The sequence below is a fragment of the Diceros bicornis genome, chromosome 10 (genome assembly GCF_020826845.1).
Source record: "Diceros bicornis minor isolate mBicDic1 chromosome 10, mDicBic1.mat.cur, whole genome shotgun sequence".
Lineage (NCBI taxonomy): Eukaryota > Metazoa > Chordata > Mammalia > Perissodactyla > Rhinocerotidae > Diceros > Diceros bicornis.
The window spans coordinates 8487794-8514749 of NC_080749.1; the positions used below are offsets into that span (position 1 = coordinate 8487794).

A 26956-nucleotide genomic window follows, 5' to 3' on the forward strand; every position below is an offset into this window, starting at 1 on the left:
GGACGATCCCTGTGACTTTGTTGCTGGAGGTAGCACACAGAGGAAAAGATGTCACATGTTCATATCCCTGTTCCTGCAAAGACTGTGGGGTGTCTCAGTTGGTGTAATAGGCAGAAATACAGTAATGCATAACCTCGCTCAAAGGAGTTTTTATTTTCAATCAGCAGCATCTTATATAAAATAAGAGGAGGCAAGAGAAAAAGGATTAATTTTGCTTCCCTTATAAATATTGGTCCTAGGGCAACCTGGAGTTGGAAAAGAGGTCGTGGGATGCTTAGAGGAGAGTGAAGAGTCTCAAAGGACAGCTCTGAGCATCTCTTATCCCTAAGGTATTGCACTTTCTGTTCATGCAATGAAAGACCCAACTTGTGCTATCTGATTCTCTAACTACTTCTAGCTGTTATTGGAGCAACCATTTTGGTCAGCCGATTAACCATTCAGGCAAACAATCAGTCTGGATAATTTTGGTTCACTTAATTGACTCACTGTATCACCAAACTTGGATAAATCTGGTGGATATCTTGTGCTTGAAGACAAACTTTGAATAAGGATGAAGTTGCACGGTATAGGAAAAAAACCCCACACAATATAATAAGTGGTGGTGAGGATGTGGGGCAAAGGGAACTTTTGTGCACTGTTGGAGGGAATGTGCATTTGTGCAGCTACTATGGAAAATAGCATGGAGGTTTCTCAAAAATTAAAAATAAAACTACCATATGATCCAGCAATGCCACTTCTGGGTATATATTCAAACGAATTGAAACCAGGATCTCAAAGAGCTATTTGTACTTCCATGTTCATTTCAGCATTATTCACAAAATCAAGACAAGGAAGCAACCTAAATGTCCATTGACAGATGACTGAATAACAAAATGTGGCATATACATACGATGTAATATTACTGAACTTTAAAAAAGAAAGAAATCCTGTCATTTGCCACAACATGGACAAATCTAGAGGACGTTACTCTAGGTGAAATAAGCCAGATAGAGAATAATAAATATTACATGATACAACTTGTATAAGGAATCTAAAACAGTCAGACTCATAGAAGCAGAGAGTAAAATGGTGGTTTCCAGGGGCTGAGGCGGGTCTTAGTTCAACGGTACAAAGTTTTGATTATGCAAGATGAATAAGTCCTAGAGATTTACTGTACAGCATAGTGCTTTTAGTTTATAAAACTGTATACTTAAAATTTGTTAAGACAGTAGATCTTATGTTAAGTGTTTTTATCCCCTCCGCCAAAAATAATAATAAATAAAGAGGGTGGGAGGAAACTTTTGGAGGTGATGGATATTTTTATGGCATAGATTGTGGTGATAGTTTTATGGATGTATTCTTATCTCCAAACTCATCAAGTTCTATACATTAAATATGTACAACTTTTTCTATGTCAAGCATACCTCAAAAAAGTGCTTAAAAAAAAGATGTGCTCTTGGTATAACATTCACAATGAGTTTTAAAGACAATGAAAAAGAAGCTAAATATCTGATTAATAATTTTACATTATTATATATTGAAATAATATTTGGGGTAGATTGGGTTAAATAAAATATAGTATATTAAAAATAATGTCAGCTGTTTTTTTTTCTTCTTTTTTTTTTGTGAGGAAGATGGGTCCTGAGCTAACATCTGCCAATCCTCCTCTTTTTTTGCTGAGGAAGATTGGCCCTGGGCTAACATCCATGCCCATCTTCCTGTACTTCATATGGGACACCGCCACAGCATGACTTGACAAGCGGCACGTCGGTGGGTGCCCAGGATCCGAACTGGCGAACCCCGGGCCCCCGCAGCGGAGCCCACGCACTTAACTGCTTGGGCCACTGGCTGGGCCCCTTTTTTGTCTTCTTTAATGAGGCTACCAGAAAGTGTAAAATTGCATATGTAGCTTGCTTTCTATTTCTTTTGGGCAGCACTGGCCTATATATACACTTTGAATCGCACGGATCTATGCATCTACACCAGCTCTTCTGCCATGTATATTTGGTCAAGTTACTTACACGTTTTGAGCTTCAGCGTCAACATCAAAAATATTGGTATAAATAATGTTTGTTTCAAAGTTAAAGATAAAAAGTCACTTACAGAGGGCACAGGTTTTTATTATGAAGGAGATTTTACAAGTGGCACCCCCACTGGTCTCCCTTTGGGGTTCTTTGGTGAGAACACAACACTGATCTCCAGTCACGGGAAGGTGAACTAGGGTTCACAGCCTGGCAGACAGGAATTAGAGGGGTATTCTTCTTGGTCCTTTCTAGGGCCAGAAAGAAAATGTGGTGTCCAATCTGGAAGCACATTTAAACCTGTTCTATGCGTGGGAAACAGAAATTTGGGTGGTTCTGTCCAACAATTTTAGTGATCAGGGCCGAGGAAAGCTCTTTAAGTCTCAGGCCCTGACACAGACAGATTAAATAAAGAAGCAGAGAATATATTCAATATGGGGGAATCTGGAAGTTTCTCTCTCTCTTCAAGCTATCAGGGTATCCATTGCTCTTCCATTGTTCCATATCAGGACACTGATTTCTGATAACTGTTTTTAATTTTAGTTCACAGATGTATAGTAATACACTATATTGCTATATTACCCATTATATCTTCTGAACACAAAATAACCCTGGAAATCAGGAAAGTTTGATAGCATGCTAATGTTACAGGCAAGATGCTGAGGATAGGGCAACAATGTTTATAGAACACTTGATATGTAAGAGGCATTATACTGGGTACACTGCACAATATATCGTATTTAATAATCATAGATCTCTTAGCTAGAAAATTTAAATGGCTTTCTTAAGGCTACACAGTTAGTACGTATCAGAATCAAGACTATGACCACACTTTCTATGTTTTAGCATTTCCTTTGGAGAACAATATCAACAGCTAAGGATCATGAGGAAATGACCTTCAGGGTCATATACTTGCTCATCCAATGCCTAGAGATAGTCTTTGTAGATTCATGCACTGAATTCTTTACTTCTCCAAACAAAACATAAAAATCTTTGCAGTCATGTTCCACATTTATTTTTATATAAATAATATTAATAAAATAATAGTGTATGGGTATGTTTTATTGAACACTTGCTTTGTAAGTGTTTTTTTTTTACATACACTATGCCATTTAATCATTCCAACAGTCTTGCAAGGTAGATATTATTATCTAATTTTACAGAGGAGGAAATAGGCTCAGAAAACACAAGTAATTTGAAAATCGAGACACAGCTAATAAATGGCAAGAAAGTTGTATTAAAATTGAATTTACCCACTCCTTCCTCTTCTGTGCAATGATAAAGCTAGATTTATATTATTTTCTTTAAAATTTTATGATTTAACATACTGTTTCTCTTTTTCTTTTCTGTCCTCTTCTGAAGAGGTGAGGGACAGAGCAGATGGTTTCTGGAAAGTTTTCAAGCTTCAGATTCCCTTTTCTGTAAGAACATTTTGTATAAAAATGTCTGTACGTATGTTACAGCTAGTTCCTATTAAATGCCATTTCAATTCACTTTCACAACATATTTAAAAGTAAAGTTTATTGTTAGAGAAAGTACCTACTTCATAAGCCAAAGCAAACTGTGTTATCTGAACTAAAGAAAATAAATGAAAACTGGAAGTCTAAATCAGGGATTTGGAAAACTAATAATATCTTAGAAATAAGCTCCTTCTCTACTTAATTTTTGGTGATCGCTATCTATAGCAAAGTCTCAAGTGTATAGGGACAAAAAAATAAGTTTATATCACAGGCACACACAATTAAACCGTAAAGGCAAAAAATAAAAATAAATTTTAAAAAGTGCCGTGAGGGTAGGCTGCGGTGGATGCAGCTGTGATTATCACCATTGCCATCGTCACTGGTAACCCTTTACAAGCATCTACTACACACCGGGTGAGGTATTTTTGGCCATAGTGAACATGGTGGCCAACATCTATACTGGATCCCTACCTCGTTTGTTATGCCAAAAATTCCAGGACTAAGGATTTACATGTGCTGTAATGTAACTTGTGTTGAGATTTAGGGACAAGGATACACTTTATAGCCCTGTGAATAACAGCAAAGACAGGAAACCACCTAAATGTCCATCAACAGGGGATGATAAAATAGTTCTAGCATATCCATTTATGGAATACTATGTATCTGTTAAAAAGAATAGGGTTAGGTCTGTAACTACTGGTAACGGAACAATCTCCAAAATGTAAGTTAAGCGGGAAAAAAGCAAAGCGCAAAACATTATATAGAGCGTGTTACCATGTGTGTGGGAAAAGCAGATCTACAGAGGAGTATACGCATAGACTGTTTTTAGGAGGAAAAAGGAAGTTGACAGCAGTGAGTAGTTCTGGGAGAGGGACTGTTGATTTGGGTAGGAGGAGCACTTACTTTTTATCCTTCAATGGAGTCTGGATTCTTTTATTCATTACCATGTGAAGATATTATTTTTGAATTTAAAATGTTTAAGAAGTGAGCAGCTGTGGAATCAGGCAGACTTGGATTTAAGTCCAATTTCTATCCACGTGGCCTTGAGTAAGTTACTTATCGTCTTCTAGTCTCCTCCTCTGTAGGATGGGGAATAACAGCACTACCTCCTGGGTTGTTGTGAGGATTAAGGGGGATAGGGCCCTTGAAGTTCTCAGCACGATGCCTGGCACGAAGCAAACCATCAGTTGTTAGGTGCTTGACATAATCACCTCTAATTATCTCTCTGGGTGGAGTACCATTCAACTAAGCTATGTTCTGGGCATCAGGCACCCAGTGATGTCTGGCGATACAAAAACAGGGGGAGAGTCAGACAGTGGACAACAACCACAACAATCCCGGAATTAAGTGCTCTAGGATCCCAAGGACAGCCCATGTAACTTTGCCAGCAGGGTATAGGGTAGGGGTCCAGGAGGTGTTCACTAAAGAAGCGATATTTGAGATGTGTGTTTAACAGGACTAGAAGCGGCAGCTCCAGGAAAAAAAAAAAAAGAAACCTAAAAACAAAACTAAGATGAATTTCTCAATCAGAAAACTATTTTTTTTAAATACATAAAGTCAATTTGAAAAGAAGAACGCTAAAGCTGTATCATTTTGATGCCAACACTTCAGATGAAAACTGAAAAATTATAGATTCAGAGACTCTTATCAAATTTCCTGGACTCCATTTTCTTCTCTTCCCATCAGTCCTGCATGAATGCAGTTAAATAATGCATTTTTCTGAACCCCACCTTCGTCATGTCACATCTTTGCTCCAGACCTCCTCTTCCTCTTGCCATCCAGCCACATCTCACCCCCAGACTTTTCGGACCACAGAGCTGGCCTCGGCACTTGTCTCATGGCCTGAAAGTGTCCCTGCAGAATGTCAACCCCCTACTATTTCCTTCATGCCTTCTAATTGTGCTCTCCTAATTGTGTTTCTTGTTATTCTCTTTTGTAGAATCTATTCTCTTCCCTCTGTGATTTTAAATTCAGTGCTCTTCCCTAGTATATACATGTAAACCCTACCTCCTCCATAAATTTTCTCTGATTTATTCAACCCAATTTCTTCTTTCACCTTTCTACACTTGTCTGTCAGTGTTCTCGAAACTTTTTCAAATCACAACACTCAATAATTATGTTTGTAGAATGGTGGGAGGCTGCTCAGTCACTGGGACAAGGGCTACCCACACCCCACCCAGCAGCTCCAACGGCTGAGAGAATCTACGGCTATCTACAAAAATAACCCATTCCTTGCTGTAACCCAGAAGCCACGAAGCTCTGCTCTATGGGATTGATAACCATAACTTTGGAACCAAAGCCTGGGAAGTATATAGTGTGATAAGCTAAACTATTCTAATAGTGGGAGAACTGGGGTAGAAGAAAGGAGGGTCTAACATTTTGATTCAGTCATTTTGTTATGGCCACTTAAATACCTTTTGGAATACGGACATTTAACGTAGTTTTTTTAATAGGGAATTTTGAAAAGGACATTTTGGCTTGGTCTAAAAAGACAGAGAATCATTAAATTTACAAACTTAATAATTACCAAATCCCACACTCAATAGGCATTCTCATTGCCCTCCTTCAAAATTTGCAGAACACACATGTCCTGCTTGTTGGGCAGACGTGAGCCTGGGCTGAGAGTGGAGAGTCCTCCACACTCCCCTCTGACGGCCCCGGACCTGGAGCTTTCTACCTTTGTCGCTTCGTCCTCACCACAATCTTGGAAAAGAAGGGTGAGCCTGGGACCTGCAACTCATGGTCGTCATGCAGTATCTCCATTCTGCTCCCTCCTCAGTGATCCGACATCTCATTTTTAAAATTATTTCGAGATGTCTTAGTCATACTTGTGAATGTTTTAATGTAAGGATTGCTGTGCTTTCTCCACTCCAGAATCTCTTTGTCTTCATCAACACCCAGAGACGTGACTTCAGTAAGTAGGCTCTCTATATGACCAAACAATGCCTTCCGTTTTCTAATTTTTGCCTTATTTTCTTTCAATCTGATTGGATGTTTTGACCCATTTTAATAGTGGAGACCTTGAGACTTTTTTTGAAATTATATATATTTTTTGCTCCAGTGTATGCTGTGGGATAAGGTTGTGACTTGAATGGATGGATATCTTGCAGCCAGTTACCAATTGTGCTACTGCCTTATCTTCTTGTATTCAGGGCTCCCTTTTGCTCAGCTTGCATTGGCTTTGGGGTCAGTCTGCAGAGGCCTTCGTCTCTTATCACTTTCTGTGTTCAGACTACGGGTGAGAAAAATCCCTCTCCCTGGTGCTATGGCCTCTCTTTCCCAGTGATTGCAGACACAAGGCATCCCAAATCTCCCATCGCTCACTGGAAGCACAGCTGGGAAATCTGCAGAGCCCTGAATATCTTATCTTGGGCACCACGAGCAGATAAGTGGTCCTGGGGTGCTCCTAAGGCCCAATTCAAAAAGACCCCAAAGAAGGAAACCTAGCTCAGCTTAATGGAGCCCTGATCCGGGGCCTGTGGCCACTGCTCAAGGGCACACAGGGACCGAGGGCTCTGCACTGAGGCCTGACTTTAAAGTCTTTTATTTTGTCCATGTGAAAAGGATTCCTCACATTGTCTGGTATCCAGATTCACATTTTTAGTTTTTATTTTTTCATTTAAAGCACTAGGAAGTCAGCAAGGTAGAATTTTTAAAATACCAGTTTGTGAGTCACATGATCTTAGTTTGAATCAATCATTTCACTCATTAGTTTCAGGTTGTAGTATCCCCCCTAAATCAGGGTGGGAGGTGTTCCTGTCCTGAGCTCCTTGCTTTAAAGGGACCCTGCTCTGGTCCTCTTTGTCTTGAGTTTCTGCCTGTAGGTGAGGACTCTGTGGGGCCTGGCAGGCGACAAGCTCACTTGGAGCGTGCGTTCCTCCCCCTCCATCCCAGGCTAGACCATGATTCTGTCGGGTATCCAGACCTCAGCATCCCCTGATCAAATGGCCCTGAGCTCACTTGCTGGGCCTATGCAGGCATCTGCCAGGTTCATCCTCCTCAGGGAAGATGGGCCAGGCCACAAGACTCGTGTGGGCACCCATGCGACCAAGGCACGGGCAAGGGTCAGCTGAGCGTCGGGGGAACATGGGCAGAGTCCGGAAATGTGTGCTGCCCCTCACGACGTGCAGATGGAATCAGGTTGGAAGGGAAGAGGGTGGGGTGTATCACATGTTCTGTTGTGAACCTAGATTTCCACGTTTTTATGAAAGTATATTTGTTAATAAAAGAGGAGAGAATGAAAGTTATTTTACAATTTATTGGTGTGATTTATAGCTTTCATATATGTAGGCATATGGTACTATATGATATCCACTTATAATATTGCCCTAAGCCCCACCATTGTCAGGGAGAGTACTGCCTCACTGTGTGACTTGGAGTGAATTATTAACCTCTTTGAATCATAGCTCTGTCATCTCTAAAATGGGACAACAATACTTATCTTTTGCATGAAGTTAATTTTATAGTATTTATAACATCACAGAGCTAAACTAACTAGTTAGTAAATAAAATTTATTAATCTTCTACCCCAGACTGATACTCTGAGGGAAAGAAAAAACAAAAAAAAAACAAAACCTTCAGTACTTGGGTTTTAATAATATTCAGTTATAACCACTTACACATTTCTTATTACTCTTTTTAAAAGGTAGTCCTCTTTCTTGACTGTTTCATAGTCAAGACAGTATCCCCAGATACAAAGCACTGACTTTTCCCGTCTTTGCCAATATCTATCATTCCAAAGACAGAGGACTTCAGCCAGTGTGGGGAGCACCGAGGCGGATGTCCGTTCCCAAATTCAACCTGTTCTTTAAACAGGCTGATCTCTCTTTAAATGATATTCATTTGTACTGGACCGAGAATATTGTTTTGAAGAATTGAGCTTGATCTTGACGTAACCAGAAGCTTTCTCACTCAGTCTATGTATCCCTTCTCTCTGCATACCCAGATCTTCCTGAGAGAGACCTCACTTGGATTATGAGTCAGCATTAGAAGCTGCATATTTTAAAGTGTGAGAAACTAAGTTGCATTTCATTTTCCCTCTGCTCCTGCGTTTTCTACTTTTTCTTCTTAAAAACAGTTTGCTTGCCAGGAGCATTTTCCCCAAATTCTCCCAAGCTGTGAATATAATCTTATATACAGAACATTTTATATTATCCAAAGCCTCATATTAGAAAAATATGTATTTCTCCCTAGATACTTAGGCTGTATAAACAACGCAAGTCATTCTCCTGGAAAACTACATAAATTTTATATATTTTTGTATCAAAAAGCTTTCCCTTAATTTAATCAAAATTGAAAAATGAGTGCAGAAACAGGAGCTGAAGCCCTAAAGACTAATATATTTAGTCTTCCTGATGTGCCATATGCATATTTACACTTCACAATTAAATGACATACAGGGAGACGTGCAATATTCCAAAGAAATCCTGACAGCTTTATTAATTCTGCCAACAGCTCACGGGGTTGTTGGCCACAGGGGAATACTTACTGAATTTCCTGCTTATAAGAAGAGTTACATTTGTAATGGAAATTAATCACCATGACCCCAAAGGTGAGGATTTGAATTTTTACTTCAAATCTTCACACTACAGAAATTCAGCAGCCATTCCCTTCCAAATATTCTTCTGAGCAGTATCCACTCTGTGTAGGACTCAATTTTCACATTGTGTTAGAAAATATTTTCTCAACTTTTCAAATATGCTTTTGAGAAGGCAATTGGACATCCGTGAGACATCACTCTTCTCCACGCAGTGTGCGCGTTCCGTTCAGGAGCAGGCGATGCTTAAGAATTATGAATGTTAAAATAGCGTTTCACCATAAAAAACTGGAGAGATAGATCTGATAACGTCTGCTTCCTAATGATAACGAGGACAGTAAATAATTTTAAAGCCTTCGCAGCATATAAAAAAAAAACAACTCTCATCTATCTTCCCTATATAATAAATCCATATTATGCTTAAGCCAGCAAAAAGCGTATGTAATTTCTATTCTATGGGGGTGTATTTTTGGAAAGGCAAACAAGATGCTGTCTTTTCACCGTTCCTGGGTTAGCACACAAAAGACAAAGTGTCGCTTGTCAGATGAATCCTAATTGGCTGAAGGGACTGAATTTTATGGCTTCACTTCATCTGCACGTGAAGACTGAGCATTAATATGCAGGGAAGTAAAACATGATATAAAGTTCATAGTGCAGAAGTTAAAGGAAGAACACGAACGCATCAGTCAAATATGATCATCCCAAGAACTGTCAAGAGGAAGTTTCAGCAAAAATACGCCTCCTGCATGAGAGGCTGAGGGGATTACACCAACCAAGTCCTACACGAGACACATACAGAAAAATCTTTTGACAAATGCACTGAAGAAAATGAGATTTTATGCATCAGAGACCTATTCATAAATCATTCTGAGGGCTGCCCAACTTTTTTTTTTGGAAGGCAAAATTTAACTCTCTCCCAGAGTCAAATCAAGCCAAATCAATTTCCAAAGTCTGCAAAGAAATCGATATCATATCCATAAATGTCAAGTGGTGGATTTCATCCAGTGTAATAACATGTTGATTCAGTTTTAGAAATGGTATTTCTAATCATGTAGACTAGAAAACTCTAACTGGTTAGCAGGCATGGTCATGCTGGGCCATCATAGTGTAAGATACCTCAAACTTTCTTCCAGTTTTATAGATAGAAGTACTATCAACAGCCACTGGTTGAGCCCTTACCACATACAAAGCTCAGGAGATAAGACTTAATAATCACATCCATCTTATGGAGTCAGTAATTTTCTTCATTTTTTTTTTTTTTTTTATTGATGAGGAAACTAAGGTTTGGAGAGATTAAGCAACTTGCTCAAAGTCACACAGCTAATAAGGGTTGGAGACTGCCCCTGGGATCCCAGAGGCTGAACTCAAAAGCATAGGCAGTGTGATGGGAGCAGAGAGAAGGTGGTCAACACGGGACACATTTGAGACTCTGTGGTTTGTCTCCTTGTGGCTGTGGGATCATCTGCTTGGATGTTTGACTTTTCGCTGACCCAAATCCTTACTGACTGTTCTTTTTACCGTTCTCAGGCTGCAAATGGAAACGTGAAGGCCCATTAATTTTGTGTAGTCCAGCCAGAGCTGCTGGAGCAGAAGACAGGTCCCAGGCTCCCAGACCAGCCCTCTGCCACCTAGATAACCCAGACTGTACACACGTACTGCACCAGCTACAATTTCACGTCAGGATCCTTTACCCGTGAATTAGTTTCATTCGCTTCATCTAAAAACCTTACCAGAGGGCCTTCTGTCTTCCCTAACTTGCTGTAATTTCTCTCACACATGTTGCCCTCAGTACCCTCATTCTTTCATGTCTGAATGCTTCCAGGAAGCACAGGCACAAAGCCTCCTTTTTAGGTAGAATTTCTTAGGTTCTAAGAGTGGCTGGTATGAAGGGGAGTGATCAATGAGGACAGAAGCGATGGATGTTAAAGTGGCAATTTGCACCCCATGAACATGAGAAGGGATGATGACCCCATTAACGTAGCCAGCAAGCGTTATTAGCATAGTTGGAGTGTGCAGAGCCATCCTGCTGTCCATTCTGACCTGATTGGATGCCGAAAGTGAAACTGACACTAAGGGATGAGGCAAACAAACAATGATGAGTGGCACTAGAATGACACAGTTCTCACTTAAAGGGTTCCAGATGACAAAGTGTGTACAATGGGAGCTTTATTCATGGTCCTCCTCTCTGTGCCTAGGTGGGGACAGGGCAACTGTGCAACTCCACAAGTGTGAGAGAGGCTGGAAGTATTCATCATAGCCTTTGTCTGAAAACCTACATCCCCAAAACAGTGAATTTACACGTTCCCACCTAAACACCTTGAGCGAGAAGGCCCACTGGATCCTCTAGCAACCATTTATGGGTAAGAATGGTGACTCTGGGCCCTCTCGTGAGGTCTGTGTTACTGACACTCCATGTGGCCTTCATCATAAAGTAAACTCTTTCATGGAGAGGAATTGTTGAAGCCTCAAATACACATCCAGACACACAGACATAGACTCAAACACACATTCTATGCACACCCTCACAAACATTCACACACACACACACACCAGTATTATAGAGAGATTCCAGTATAGTGAAGAACGTAAACAAAATAACAAGAAAGTCTAGGGCAGCCTTTGGCTCCTTAATTGTCTGATCTGCCTCTGCCCTTTGAGCAAGTTCATAAGGCCATCAGAGATAATTGGAGGTGATCATTCAGGACCCTACCTTGGACTTGGTCTGGTTTCATTCCATTCCACCCTCCATGAGCCTGAGTCTCCATCTGACAACCTAAATTCAGTCTTGCTTCTGGCCTTTTGGCCTCGGTGTTGATGCTGTATCTCTGAGATACCTGATTCCAGAGTTTCTCCAGGGAACTTAGATGGGGCTGACCCTCTGGCTGTCCACATCCATGCTGCCATAGAAAGGATCAATAGTTCTAGTTCTGGTGTCTAATATTGATCATTGGCCATGGTGACTGGTGTGTGTACACGTGTGTGTGTGTGTGTGTGTGTGTACAGATTTGGGCATCACTTAGTTTACTCAAAGACTGTCAAACAGAGGATCATTTCTGTGTTGTTTTGTAGAAAGAGTCCAATTTAGGCAGTTACTTACAACAATAGGATCAAATATTTACAAGGTTAAAATGAATTCATTTTGTCAATCAACTCAGAAGTCTCTTATCAGCGCCCATGGTTTGAGTATCCAGATAGTTGCTGAGGGCAGCCTGGTTTCCATTACTCTGACATTTAGGGAGTGAAAACATTCTCCCCCTGTATATGGCAAAATGGGTTAGTGTAAAGCAAAGTGCGCTAATAATGTCAATCATCTGTTGATCACCTACTTTAGCAACAGACACTTTATATACATTACCCCAATAATCTGACATGGGGGACAATGTTATTTCATTTCATAGAAAAGGAGATTGGGTACGGAAGAAGTGCAATAACGGGTGTAAGGGCACAGGAAAGTTGGTAGTGGTGGAGCTGAGATTCAAAGTCAGGGCTTAGTGGATGTGTACCCCATGCTCTTTCTGGCATCACTACATCTCCTTCAGTAGAACTTTGGGAACACTTTCCATATACAAGACGTTGTCAGTGGAGAGCAATGAGCCTCCAAATCATATATGACCTTTGAAAAATTGGTCAGGATCACCAAGATGGGTTGGTCATGAAGCCAATTAATTTCTTTGGCAGGGAGTAGGGGAGGGGTGGTCTTTGGATTTTGCTATAGGGACACTGGAGCACATATCCACCAGTGGTGAATGAGATGAATACATGTGGTTCATGTTCTATGTATTTAAAAACCAAGGGTTTCTGTCCAAATGGAACTTCTTAAAGAAGGGCACTGTCTCTCATGACCTACTATTGTCCATCTGGCCCCCTCCAGTTCCTGCCCACCCTGGCATGGGTATTCTAGGCCACCCACTGACAGATGAAGCCTTCCCACTTGTTGCTGCTTACCAGAAGGCTTTTGGGAAAATCCCATGCTATCCTCCATCAAAAAAAGCCCTAGACTCTTTTCACTGGACTGCAAAATGTCTAGCTGGTTTGCTGGAAGTAGAAGGGGAACTGGGAATAAATTGCTAATATTTATATCTTAATTTCTTTAATTTGCAGAGTGATGTCATTTCACGTGCAATAGCAATGTTAGCAAAGATGATACTCATCATAGGAAACCTGCTATGTATTTAATCTGATTTGTTGTATTAGCCTTACACTAGATCATTTTGTTTTTGTACAATTATTTCTTCTTTCCCATGATTCCCTCAATGATTTATTTCATACTTTCCTATTATCCACCTTTTCACAAGCTATTTTACCCCTGCTTAGAATGAGTGGATTATAAATGACTAATAAGCAGCTACAATAATCACAATGAAACTGAGAACTATATTTGTCCAATCTTCCCATGTGTCCCTGACCCTCTCAGTTAGAAAATCCTACTTGGGTCAAACCTGCACCCCTCCAACTACACATACAGCATTTTTTCTGTTATTCGAGAGTCTGAGGACTGGTACCTGAACAGATTCTGCTTTTGACAGCCAAGAAGGAAGGAAATGTCACTGCAGAAATAGCATCTTGCCTGCAGCTCCCAAGCACAGAGTGGCCTGGTTACAAGGCAAACGCTGCGGCAGACAGCAGGCAGGGGGAACATCCCCTGGGGAGGAGCGCTCCCACTGCCCAGATCTGGACGCCAGGAGCTCTGGAAGTTCAGACGCGGAGTTGTGTATGGGGCAGGGGTAGGGGAATGGAGAAACACTATTACTGCCACTGCTGCTGCTGCTATTTCCTATTATTATCATGATAATCAACCATCACTGATGTTCTTTCCAAAGTTGCAGTTCTCGCCTCCTCTCAAAGCTCACTCTCTTTTGGGGAGAGAAATATAAGAAAAGATTATTTGAATAGAGTGTGATATGTCCTCTTCAAGAGGCAGTAGTCAGAAAATCAGAAGGTGCTTAACTCTGATGGGAAGAGATCTGTATTTTAATGATCTCTATATTCAAATGAGACCCAACACAGGAAGCTGACTACCTCTTCAGTTACTAGATTAATTGAATTATCCAATAAATATGGACCTCATGGATCTTAGTATAGATGTACATCACTCCAGACTGGCTATTTCATGTTTTAAATTGCTGTAAAGAAATTTCTGATACTTTGAACCCCTTACGCTCTCTAATTTTACTATAAAATTATACTTTTATATAAATTATATCAAATAAAGTAAGAAATAAAATTAAAGATGTATTCTCACAGAAGAAGTAAATAAAAAGATAGAACTATGTCTTTTAAGATGTTTTAAAATTACGTTGTGAAAGGGAATAATTTTTTAGTAAATATAGTAATTTGTCAAAATTATTTAAGATGTGAAAATTGTCCTCCATTTCTTTCTGTGTGTGTATGTGTGTCTGTGCATGTGTGTGTGTGCGCGTGCATGTATGAAATGTGTTATATTTACCTGGATTCAGATCTGCAGGAAAGGGATTCAATTATACGTTGCATGGTGTTTTAATTTCAGTATATAGCTCTTTCTCTATTCATGGAAGAATAAACATTTCCTTTTAAACTCTAAGAATTTACCTGTCTTACCCAAAGTGTTTTGTATTATGGAACGTATTAAGCAATGCTGGTTGAGAATATTACTGGTTATTGATATATGCCTCTAAAATTATTCCATATTGTTTAATGTCAAATGACCACTGATGAATATTTGCATTATTGCATGAAGATATGCAAGTCTTAGAAAGCAACTGTCATAAAATTCTCTTTGCCATAACATTAATTTTTGTTTAGCGGAGTCCTTTTAAGTGGAGCACTGTGATAGCATAGTCACAAATTCGTATTTTCCTGGAATTATTGTGTATCAACCGGAGGACAAAGTTCTTCCTGTAGCACATCACACAGCTGGCCCCAATGTGAACTTCTACTTTTAAACATGCAGTATTGTTTCATGTCCTGTAAATAATGAATGGTGAGAGAAGGTCTTGTATATCTAGGACATTCAATAGGCACTGTAGTGTCATCTTGCATTTTCTCATCCCTTTTGCCTAAAAGCCACCTTGTAAGCCATCTATGCAACATATTCACTATCTTCCAAATTGGATATAATGAGTCTTCTTTCTGTGGCGTGTCGTTAATCCCACAATTACAATTTTGCAATGCCTGTCGTATCATCTTTGGTCATTCAAAAAGAGCATTTTCTAGGAGCATTACTATGTGGTTAATCCTTGAAAATTGTTTGCTGGGAACAAATTAATGAGGTATTGCACCCTCTTCTTTCCCCTGACAGCTCTAGCTGCCTTCCCCAAGTTACCTCATTCATGGCCCACACCTCAGATCTGCAGCCACTCAGCAGAATCATTACATGATCTGCATTGCTGTGGGTGTTTTCCTCATTCCAGGCCATTTTCATGGGTCACATTTTCGCTTGGGGGCTAAGGTTTAGCTGTTCTTATGAATATGTGTGCTATATGAAGACAGCTTTAATGAGCTATGGGCAAAAGATAATCCCCAGCAAATGCATCAATTGCATGGCTTTCAAGTCAAATTTATAATGATGGAAAAGTAATTTTAGAGAACATTTCAGTTTTATCACTGTGGAATGAGGTAGACAGGGCAAATAGTTGACATATTACTATTGAACATTTACTTTGTGCAAGTAGAGAGATGGAGGTTGAAATCAGACTGAGCTCTGTCTTCTGAAATCACCCTGTTCAGTTTCTTGGACAAGACGAGCTCACGTGGAGCAAGACTTGGACGGATTATAACAAAACATAGAGAAGAATTGCTACCAGTCCTAACAGAGGACCCAACAAAGTGAAAAGGGAACACAGATGTGCAAGAGATCACTGCTACCTGAAGTGACCGAATTAGGAGAAGTGTCATTGTGGGCCTGGGATTAGATTTGTACTAGATCTTAAAAGATGAGAGAGAATTTCCAGAAGTGGAGTTGTATGTATTGAGGGGACATGGGGGGGATTGAGGAGATTTCCAGGTGATCGTGTTACTATGAGTAAAGGCTTAAAGATGGAAAAGCATTAAAATGCATAGCAAGTTATGGTTGTACTGAACCAGTGGTAGCATTGTGCCAGGTGCTTTGGAGGAATATGAGAGATTCTTAGACAAGAGTTGCTATCCACAGTGTCCACACTCAAGCAGAGGAGCTCAGAGTCACACGCGTGGAACCATAGCAGATTCCACAAACTCATACATGAAGTGGAGAAGTTTCCTAGGGCTGCCATACCAATTACCCCACAGTGAGTGGCTTAAAACAAGAGAAAATTATTCTCTCCTAGTTCTAAAGGCCAGACGTCAAAAATCAAAGTGTCAGCATGGCCATGCTCTCTCTGAAAGCTCTAGTGAAGATACTTTCCTTGTCTCTCCCTAGCTTCTGGTGTCTTCTGGCAATTCTTCATGCTCCTCAGCTTGTAGCTGCATCACTCCAGTCTCTGCATCCGTGTTTATCTGATCTTCCTTGTGTCTCTTCCTTGTGTCCTCTCCTCTTTTTATAAGGACCCCAGTCATTGGATTTAGAGTTCTCCTTAATTCCAGGATGATCTCCCCTTGAGATCCTTAACTACTTACATCCACAAAGACCCTGTTTCCAAACAAAAGGTCACATTCTGAGGTTCCAGGTGAACATGAATTTAGGGAGGGGGACACTATTCAACACACTACAATAAGTCTATTTGTACACAAGTTAAAAAGTAACCAAAAGAAGATGGTTTAATATTGTAGCCCCTACATATACTTCCATTGAATAGAAGAGTGACTTGGTTCCTCTGAAGCTTTAAGTCCAAGTACATCCTTCTCTTATTTGCTGATCCACATTCTATTGGGCTTCCTTCTCCCAAACAAACTAATTTTGTCTTAAATAAAAATTGATAGAGGGACCAGCCCAGTGGTGTAGTGGTTAAGTTGGCACACTCTGCTTCAGTGGCCCAGGATTGACAGGTTCAGATCCCAGGTGCGGACCTACGCACCGCTTATCAAGCCATGCTGTGGCAGCATCCCATATAAAGTAGAGGAAGATGGGCATGGACGTTAGCCCAGGGCCAATCTCCCTCAGCAAAAAGAGGAGGATTGGCAACAGATGTTAGCTCAGGGCTAATCTTTCTCAAAAAAAAAAAAAAAATTGATAGAGGCAGGTAGGCCCCCTCTTTGATTATCTTCACAGGTCTCCTGCAAGAACTCCTTAGAAATTAGGGTTTCTATACTTACTGTACTATTGTTCATTCTGATGTCACATAGATTCCTAAAGAACTTGAACTTGTAAAACCATCGGAAGCTTACAACCAAAGTTTCATCCATTGGTAGCCCTTTCATCGTGCTTTAATTTTCACCTCTTAAAAAATATTTCTGGCCGTGTCTTGAATTAACACTTGGGTAAGGATCATCCAATATCAGTTAATGTCATTACCCGTCCTCTAGTCATGCATGCTCAAAAGGTACTACATTTCCTTAATCTTCTCTTCTCCTGAGTTAATTATAATTTGCTTACTCTGAATTAATAGGCCCTAGAATTACATTGACCATATAATTTATCATCCAAACCAAGACATTTTTGAAAGTGAAAAGTCACTTAATTTCAATTAAAAATTACACTGGAACAACAGATGTAAACAAGGAATTCATCTGAGCAAACCCAGAAGATGCATCAGCCAATATACTTGTCCAGCCCTATCTCCTATGTCCCCAACACAAGTCATGTATTTCAGCCAAACTAATGGCATTTCTGTCATTTTTTGGACAGTTAAAGATATTATATGTATTTTTTTTCCAAAACTCAATCTTGTGGCTTGTCACAATACATATTCAGCTAATGTTTGTTAAAAATGCTATCACATTTACTTACTGACATCCTTAGAGGCTCAGAGAGGTTGAGGGGCCCTGAAGATGCACAAAACAATTAGAGACAGGGTCAGGACTATGCCTTATTAGCTATGCCTTAATTCCAAATCCTGTGTTAATTCTACTTGGTACCTCTCTTAAAAGATTTTTTAAGTCGTACCAGATAAGGATGAGTCTGAATTTGGTGCCTATTTCCTATCCCCTTCTAGGTGCAGAATCTGTTACTTCCCAGATGTGTCCTTGTCTTCTTTCTCTAGGTCTTACCTCTTATATCTTTGTCTAAAACTGCTAGTTGAGCCTTTGGGTAACAACATGCTTGCTTACATGGAAATCTTTGTTAGAAAATATCTTTATTTAGTGGAAGGAGGTTCAGGAATCTATGTTGGCAGTAAAACAAATTGCAAAACAAGCTTGTGCTTCTGGAAATCAGTCAGAAGTCAGTATTTTGATTGACTCATTTTGGCTGGCTGGCCAGTTCATTCTGAAATGAACAATCAATGCTTTATTATCTAGTATTACAAGAATAGATGTTGATAAATGGTTCCTGAGATGATGGGCCTCCAGCAAGAGGTCCAACAAAGGATTACATCTTCAACCAAGGCCCCAGCTTTTATTTTCAAACTATGCTCAAATGATTTTCTTGGTAACTGATTTAAACAAAATGTCAGTGGCCAAAAATCTGCTCATGTTAAATTCCTGGCCCCCCAGGTGGTTTATCTTGTTTCCAGACCCAGGTACATTTTCTGTCATATTACTTAGTAACCTGTATCTACTCACAAGAACGGCAGACTCTTCATCTATCCTGGGCACAAGTTGAGCAGCATCATCTCTAACAGAGGAAATGCTCAACTGTTCAGAGGCACAGAGGCCCCACACTCCTTCACTTACCAGTAGGCACCTAGCATGTCATGGCCTCTGGAATTGGCAAATGCCACTGGCCTAGAAAATAAACTGGGAGCATGAGCAGGGCTATTTTGATGGTACTTATCATCTTACATTTGAAGGAACAAAGGTGCCTTTTAGGATTCTGACAAAGTCTTGGTCAGCATTCAAATTTGCTTCAAATAAGAATTCAAAGATTGCAAATTTGACTACTTCTTATATATCAGGGACATTGTAGGTCTACATAGATTGATACCTCAATGAATTCGTGCAGCACTCTGATGTAAGTTTTATAAACTTTTACAGATGTGAACTTTAAGGCTCATAGAGATAATTGCTGCTCAGGTGACAGCATTAGTAAGTAGCAAGGATTCAAACTTAGATTTGCCTAAATCCCAAGTCATACTCCAAATCTGTTCACAAAGGAGAGTTTTATTATGTACTCTTAAATTAAAAAAGACTCAAATGAAACAATATAATCCTGATCCAGTTTGAATCAAAAATCCTCCTTCCCTCATCATTTTCTTATCTAAATCCATGGACTACAGTCCCAGGTTACTGAGAGCCCTGTATCTACTGTTGTATAAGCAAAGGTAGGTCTAACTGAAAAACAATTAATTCAGAGTCCACTCTGTTTATTAGCATACAGTTTGAGACAACTTTGATAAGTAGCGCCCAATTACTTCCAAAATGCATTAATTTATTTTCTTTGGCTTCTTTTTCTTGTTTAAAAAAGAATCACACAAGTCATTGAACAGCAGAGCAACATACTCAACAAATCCTTAATATGTCCCTTCATCAGGGGTCATCCTGATGAGAGAAAGCAAAGAATCATGATTGTCTCAACAAATTGTGATTGCTAGTCTTTTAAAGGTAGGCAGCTGGCACAATCTGTATTAGCAAGCAGGCGGTATTTTTGTTGATTATGAATGAGTGGTGTAGTGGGAAGGACACGGGCTTTGGGTTCAGACGGCCCCTTTTCAAATCGCAGCCCTGCTACTCATATGGAGCGGGGTTCTTGATTAACTTCATGAGCCCTATAGTCTCATCTTTAGGTGGCGATAAATTCTCCTTTGCAGGGTATATAAAAGCAGCCAGCACAAATGTGGCTCATAGGAGACACTCAATATGTGTTGATAGTACCATTGTTTCTGATATGCTTGAAAGGTGGATTCAGGCAAACAAAAAAATAAAACGCTGCAATTCCATCAAATAGTGCTTCTCATTCAAAGGTAACTTTTATTGAAAAATGTTAGAGTCCGGCTTGGTCATTCTGTCATTAAGATACTATGTTGTCTCTGTTTTCTGAACTTCAAGAAGACTTTGGCAATTGGTAACAAAACCTTACAATAACTTGGCATAATACGTTTATTACTACGGTTGTGACATCTAATTCCAATATCAAGATTTTAATACAAAATAAATGGAACAAAAATCTTCTAAATCCTCTAAAAACTGTCAGAAAGATAAATAATTTGAAGGATCAGAATTTTTAATTAAGGAGAAATCAAGGTGAAACATGCTAAGATTTAAAGATATATGTGCATATATATATCATAGATATTTATTTGAATTTATTTAAAGTGTACGTATATATTTAAATCTATAAATATATACATGTGTACATATATATCTTTAAATACTAATATGTATGCATATGTATGTGTACATATATATGTATATTTCAATGTAATTTATCAACTCTAGCTTAAATAATAGGAGCAATTTCTAAAAATAGAGTCTTCATTCACATCTCTACATTTAAATAAGGTCATCTGTAAGCTTTCAAGTTTCCAGAAAAAAAGGTTTACAAAGTATTCTTATTGATTTTGCAAACTTAAATGCCTCAAAAAGTTTTTGTAATTGTGCTGTTATTTATAAAACCTCTCTACAATGTTAGAAGAAGAAAGATTTTGCATTTTCTTACATGAATATTTGGCTTCCCATTACACAAAATTGACAAAGCCATTTATTAGTTGCCATTTAATTGTTTCAGAAATTATTCCTTAAATGACAAATCCGTATCAAAAAGAAAAGCCCAACACATAATGTGGAATGAAGGAAAGGTGTATAGAGGAATCATTAGTAACAGATTATAATTCCCAGCAAAGAAGAAGAAACAGAACATAAGGGCTTCCTGAGCAGCTGCCTCTCCCAGAGATGTTCAGGGAGAAGAGGACCTGGGCTCCGCTGGGCAGGGTGGTTGGTCATCACCCGTGAATCATCTGACGTGCACTTGCACGTCACATATAGCAGCAGTGGCAACTCTGGTATTTCTGGATATGAGTGGCTTGATAGAATGGGGACTGAGGGACTGGCCTTGAAGCAGAGTTTGGCTGGCAAGCACAGGATCTTCTCTCAAATTATCTGTTTATTCAGGTGGCTTAGGATGTCCCTCCCAGGCTATGACTTTGCGCTGCCTCTGTGCACACACATGCATTCTTAAATTCTCACATACTTATAACACTCACATAAACACAATGTCTGAAACACAACATAACATGTCACAGAAATATGCACTGGGTGGGGAAGGCAGGAGGGAGGCCCAGGCATAGAAACATGAGGCACAATGGATCCACCCCCTCAGAGTAAATGTGGACATGTAACATGGACCTCTCCACCTACACGGTGCTCTCCTTTCTCTCACCTATACTCAGATTCCTTCAGATTCACAGAAGCTGCCACACACAGGCAGCTGAGTTGTTGAGAACATAGCACTCACTTGTTCACGCTTCTCTGTTTGATCCTTATCTTATCAGTTCCTTCTATTTTGTTTCTATTAACGGGACTCTGGCTCTCAATTATTGCAGTGTGTCATAAATGGAAACAGATAGGACAACATTGTGGATGGACCACTGCAAGATCAAACTAGCTACTGGGAGAAAATTCATAGCACTTATTCTACTGACAAATCAGAAACTTCGTGCTCTCATCTATATGCCCACCCGTGCATATCCTTTCATTGTGTACCCTTCCACGCATTTATCTTACCTCTGACCGGGGATTTCTACATTCTACTCTTGAAATCTCCTTAATTTATTGCATGCAGAATGTGCAGAACAGATGCTTGACATCCTAAGTTACAATCAGATAAGACAGGATGTTAGGCGTCCATGATTCTCTGGTACAGATTTTTTTGCAAGTCCATCTCCCTTCCCACACAACAAAGCACTATGACATTCAGGTCAAAATAATTCCAGCTTGATTTTTATGACTCCCTCTTTCTACTTCCAATACTTAAAAACAAAACAAAACAAAAAAACACTGCTCATTTTTTCTATGTGATTGTGAATTAATTTCCAAAAAATTCTTGAGTCACTAATTTAGAGAATTACTTTCAAAGCTAGAGTCTAACCAAATTTTGTGGTATCATTCAGCTCCTCTCTCTAAATCAGAGGGCCACCACAGCAGCAGTGGTGTCATTTAGTTACAAGGCAATGGGCAGGATGCGCTTCCACGTGAACAATTATAAACGGTCAGAGATTTGAAACTCAAGGTCAACTCCTGCTCACCCCCTTCTTTTGCTTGTGCTGTCTCCTTCTATGAACATTAAGGCAAACAAAACTGAAAACCATACTAACAGAAAGAGAAACCTGTTGCTATATCATGTTTTTCTCCTTATTATCAACTGCTATCATTGTAACAATAAACGTAATGAAGCCTACTTTCCTGTGGACTTTTGTTTTTTAAACACTTGAGAGATTCTGCCCCTCTCTGAGGTCCCTGCCAGGCCTGGAATCTTTCCATCTGGCTAGAGCCGTGCAGATGCCCAGAGCTTCAGACTTTGGCCTGGAGCCCTTCTCTTTAGGCATCAGTGACTCACTCCCCTAGGCTCTTCCTCGAGCTCTTCTGTCTGCTACCAGGACTCTCGACTAATTGTCTTTAACAAGCCTGCGTGGGTAACAAACTCTGCCTGTAACCACAAGGAGATCTTACTTTCTCCACTGAGCATTTAGTTTATTAAAAAAAAAAAAGGCTGACATTAAGCTTGCTTTCCATTTTGTATATAAAGCTCAAAAGAAAGAAAACTGCGAGCTAGAGTCCTCTGGGTATCTTCAGCAGGTGTATCCCATGCACCTACCTTTAATAGTAATTATATCCCTTATTTACTTAGCACTGTGTAAAGCTTACACACACTAACCCATTTATAGCTTACAAAGAGGTTCTCGAAGTGAAGTCCCCCACCAGCAGCACCAGCATTACTCGGGATTTGGTAATAATTGTTATAAATGCAAATTCTCAGCCCCACCCCAGACCTACTGTTCCAGAGCTCTGCAGGTAGGGCCCAGCAGTCCATCTTAACAAGCCCTGTGGGACATATTGATGTATACATTCATTTTTGAGAATCTCTCCCTTACAGACCACATGAGGTAAGTACACTCGTTGTGCCCCCTTTACAAAGGAGGAAACTGAGCCTCCTAGGGTTTTAGTCATTTATCAAAGTCACAGAATCTCTAGCTGTTAGACTTCAAAGCCTGAGATAATCTACATTAAAAAAAAAAACACATGGTAGTTAAAGACTAAATGAATTAAGAGTAGTTAATAATATTTCTTCCTCTCTGTCATTATATCTAGCTAATATAATTCAATAAATTTACATTGAAAAATCTAATGCTTTTCTACGTGTTAGAGTTGAGATATTAACTCCAATTTCCCCTAATCTAAGGTGGATATCTCCAAAACCTAACTGGTTTATACACATTGGAAATACAATTATCAGTCAAGTTTCCTGTGAAACACTAAGTACTTTAACAATAAGATTAATTTAATAGCAGTGGATTTAGAAGAATTAATTTTAAGCAGATCATCCCCCTTACTTTGATATCAGCCGCTGGATCCTATCCTATTACAAATGCAACCAGTTTGTAGGAGACTGCAAACATCTGCTCTCCCCTAGAATGTGTCCATATGAATATTAATCTTGAAGACTACATGTTGACTCTCTGTCCATGTGATGTGTTAAATGCCACATGTGTAAATGCGTGAAAGTATTTACTCCTTAAAGAGGCTAGACGTCATGTTGGGAAGTTCTCTGATACATCTGAGCAAATTCTAGCATTAAGAAGGGAAAACAGATGGGCAGCAGTGAGGAACTTTCAAGGGCTAAGTGTGGAGCCAGAGGGCCGAAGGGAAGCCTGCTGATTCCGGGGTAAAGACCATCTGTTGCTTCCACAGTGCTGACCAGCAAGTTGTTCCCTCTCCTCTTTTCTGATGAGCCCCATCCAGAGATAAGAAAATCCAAGGTCAGCAAAAGTGCTTAGGACAGAACCATGGGGACGATTCAAGAGAGATTTTAGGTTTTAAGGGCCTTTACATGTTTGTTCTAAGCTGGCTCCATAGGGAAGCTCAGGCTTTATTTCCATGTATTTCCCATGTAACCCACAGGGCAGCCCATAAACCAAAGAGTCTCAGCAGGCATGTGTAGAAGAATGGATGCAAAAGGCATGGAAGCTTCCAGATATATGCCTACCATGGGTAGGGAGAATGACCACCACAATGAGGTTAAGTGACATTGTCAAGGTCATCCAAGCAACCAGTGGTACAACTAGAATCTGACCCTAATCAAAAGCTTATGAATTTTCCTTCACTCCTTGTTTCTGTTGGTCTGGTACACGGTGATAACTTGCTTTTGCATAGCTGGTCTCCATTAGATCAGGGGCAAGATTCTTAACATGACAAGTTGTTAACTGAGTTTTTAATAACGTCCAACTATGACATGAAGATCTCTATTAAAAGCTTATATGTACATATGTGTGAGAGAGCAAAAAAGAGAAAACTATTAACAAAATCTTGAAAAATATATGCGATGGTATTCTCCTATATGTAGTATTTGTTATTTAATAAAAGATTGTCGAAACAAAGTGATTAACACATAATGACCTACTTGCTTTGGTCTGCAGTTAAAGAAAATATTGGGGTGTGAGTAGTCTGCAATCTCTAGTCAGCCTCACTCTTCAGGTTTATCTTATATAACTGACAATGGAAATCTTGTATCTAAATTTATTAACTCTGTGCGTCTCAGATACATCTTATACACCTCTCTTTAAGATTTTGCTTATAGCATTTCTCCTGCTGTGAATGCTCCTCCCTTCCTACGATTTTCTCTATCTTCCTACATTTATTGAGTTTGTATTAGGCACACAGCACTTTGTAGTTGCTGGGAAGCCAAAGTAACTTAAACATGGTCCCTGCCCTTTCAACTCATCTAAGTCCCTGCCACTCATATACTCCCAAGCACACCTTCTCGACAGCGTCATGCAACTGAACTGCCATCAGTGACACTTATACACATATGCTGTGTTGTAGTGTCATTTATTTGTCTCCTTAATGGTTCTGCACATGCACGGAAGGGATTAACCACATCGTAAAGCCCTTTTTTATGCCCAACACCTAGCACAGTGTTTGAAGTATAATGAGAGTTTAAAAGATATATGTTGATGGTAATGAGATTCTCGCCCTCAAATTGTTTTCTGAAATTGGTAGGCTTAAAATCCTATATCAAACAGTGATCAATACTCAGGATGTTCGAGGCCAAATTGGCAGAATAAATGTGTATAAATCATGAAGATCAGAGAGCATCTCTCAGAGAGTTTGGTAGTCACTCAAGGGTGAAATCGAGGAACTGATGGCCTAAATGTATACTCTATTGTTTCAATTGACCTGTGTGTGAGAAAAGTGCTGAGTAACACACGCAAGCCCTTCGTATTAAGACCGACTCCAGAAAGCTACAGGAAATCTCAGACCATCATATTGTACAGGCCAAAGGATTCTATCATAAAGGACTATATGGCTGATGTATTTGGGAAGAGGCAACATGATTTCTATAAGAGAAAACTGTAACCTGAATATTAATAAAACATAGTATATTCATAGGGGAGTGATAGGTTAGTGAGGGGGCTTGAATCAGCCACGTGAAGAATAGCTGAGTATGTGGAGATATTGGATTATCAGTAAGCAGGCTAACCGGCAGTATGGAAATAGTGTCAGTGAAGGAAAGGGATCAACAGTTCTAGTTGTGGTAAAAGATTTGAAGAATCATTCTGCAGGAGAGGAGGTAGGTATTTTTATGTCCATGTTGCGTGAGCAAACAACTGGGGTTCAATGTGTAAACATGGAGAGAGACGAGAGACAGATGTCTCTTCCAACTCTAGTCCTGATGAACTGTTTTACAGAATCATCGAAAGAAGACCTGGGCCAGAAAGCTAGTTCTATTTGTGAAACAATTATGAGCATATCACTAACCTCCGAGTCACCAGCTGGAAGAGTCTGAAGCTCATTGACAAGGATATAATGTGTTAGGAATATATTCTGGGCATGTCCATGCCTACCAACATTTCCCATGAGGCTCACCCCACTGGTTTAGCCCAGATGGGACTCGAATTTCCATTTTGGTTTAACTTAGCAGGATACTCCCCCACTAGACCAGAATGTGTCCTGAATCCCAGCCTGCATTGTACCAGCCCTTTGTCTGAGAATATTGAGTCTTAATTCTCATGCCGTCAACCACTGGCTCAGATATTATCTATATTAGTCTTAGTCTTTATGGACAGACAGAGCTGAGTTTGTATCTGGGCCCATCACTTTGCTACTTGTGTGATATGGCTAGGTTCCTTGGTCTTTCTAAACCTAATTTCTTCTTCTATAAAATAGAAACAACTCACTAGGATTATTCACAAGATATTAAATAATATCTTTGGTAATCTTAGCAGAGTCCCTACTCATATTGAGTGCCAGATAAAGAGTAGCTGATCCATTTCATTGGGCATTCTGGGATATAGATACCAAAGAAATCAACCAAATTCTCTACAACCCTCTGAATGCTGTATTCTGAACTGCTATCATTTCATTTGTAAGTGCCAGCCTTGCAAAATTCCTCACTCTAATCCTGGCCTCAGCTCTCTAAGCTTCTTTGTTTTTCCCTAGCAGTCCATATCACCATGGTCCTTGCATCCCTCATGAGTGAGCCTGCCTATGTTATGACATAGGAATGATTATGGCACATATGACCTCCATCAAGCAGAGACTGATTGTGAATGCCTAACGAAATGGAGATTTGGAAGAAGTAAGTGAACATGTAGGTAAAGCAGACCACTAACATCTTCGTGGTCAATACTGAGGAATACACCAACAACAAATACCTGTCTGAAACCAGTACTTGAGAGGGTCTCATTAGATTATCTTTGCAAAAGACAAGTAAAATAAGTTATCCTACAAAGATGGATATGGCTTTATCCTTGATA

General features: G+C 39.7%; 1 protein-coding gene across 3 annotated transcripts in view; it reads right to left on the reverse strand.

Annotated features, from left to right (window-relative positions):
* Positions 1 to 26956, reverse strand: part of CNTNAP5 (contactin associated protein family member 5) — a 757303-nt gene that overhangs the window by 536860 nt on the left and 193487 nt on the right. The window contains exon 2 of one of the 3 annotated variants that reach the window (XM_058548784.1): positions 21708 to 21791. The exons of the other annotated variants lie outside the window; for them this stretch is intronic. The gene's annotated coding sequence lies outside the window, so the exon portion shown is untranslated. The remainder of the gene's footprint in view (positions 1 to 21707; positions 21792 to 26956) is intronic. 3 annotated transcript variants of the gene reach the window in all.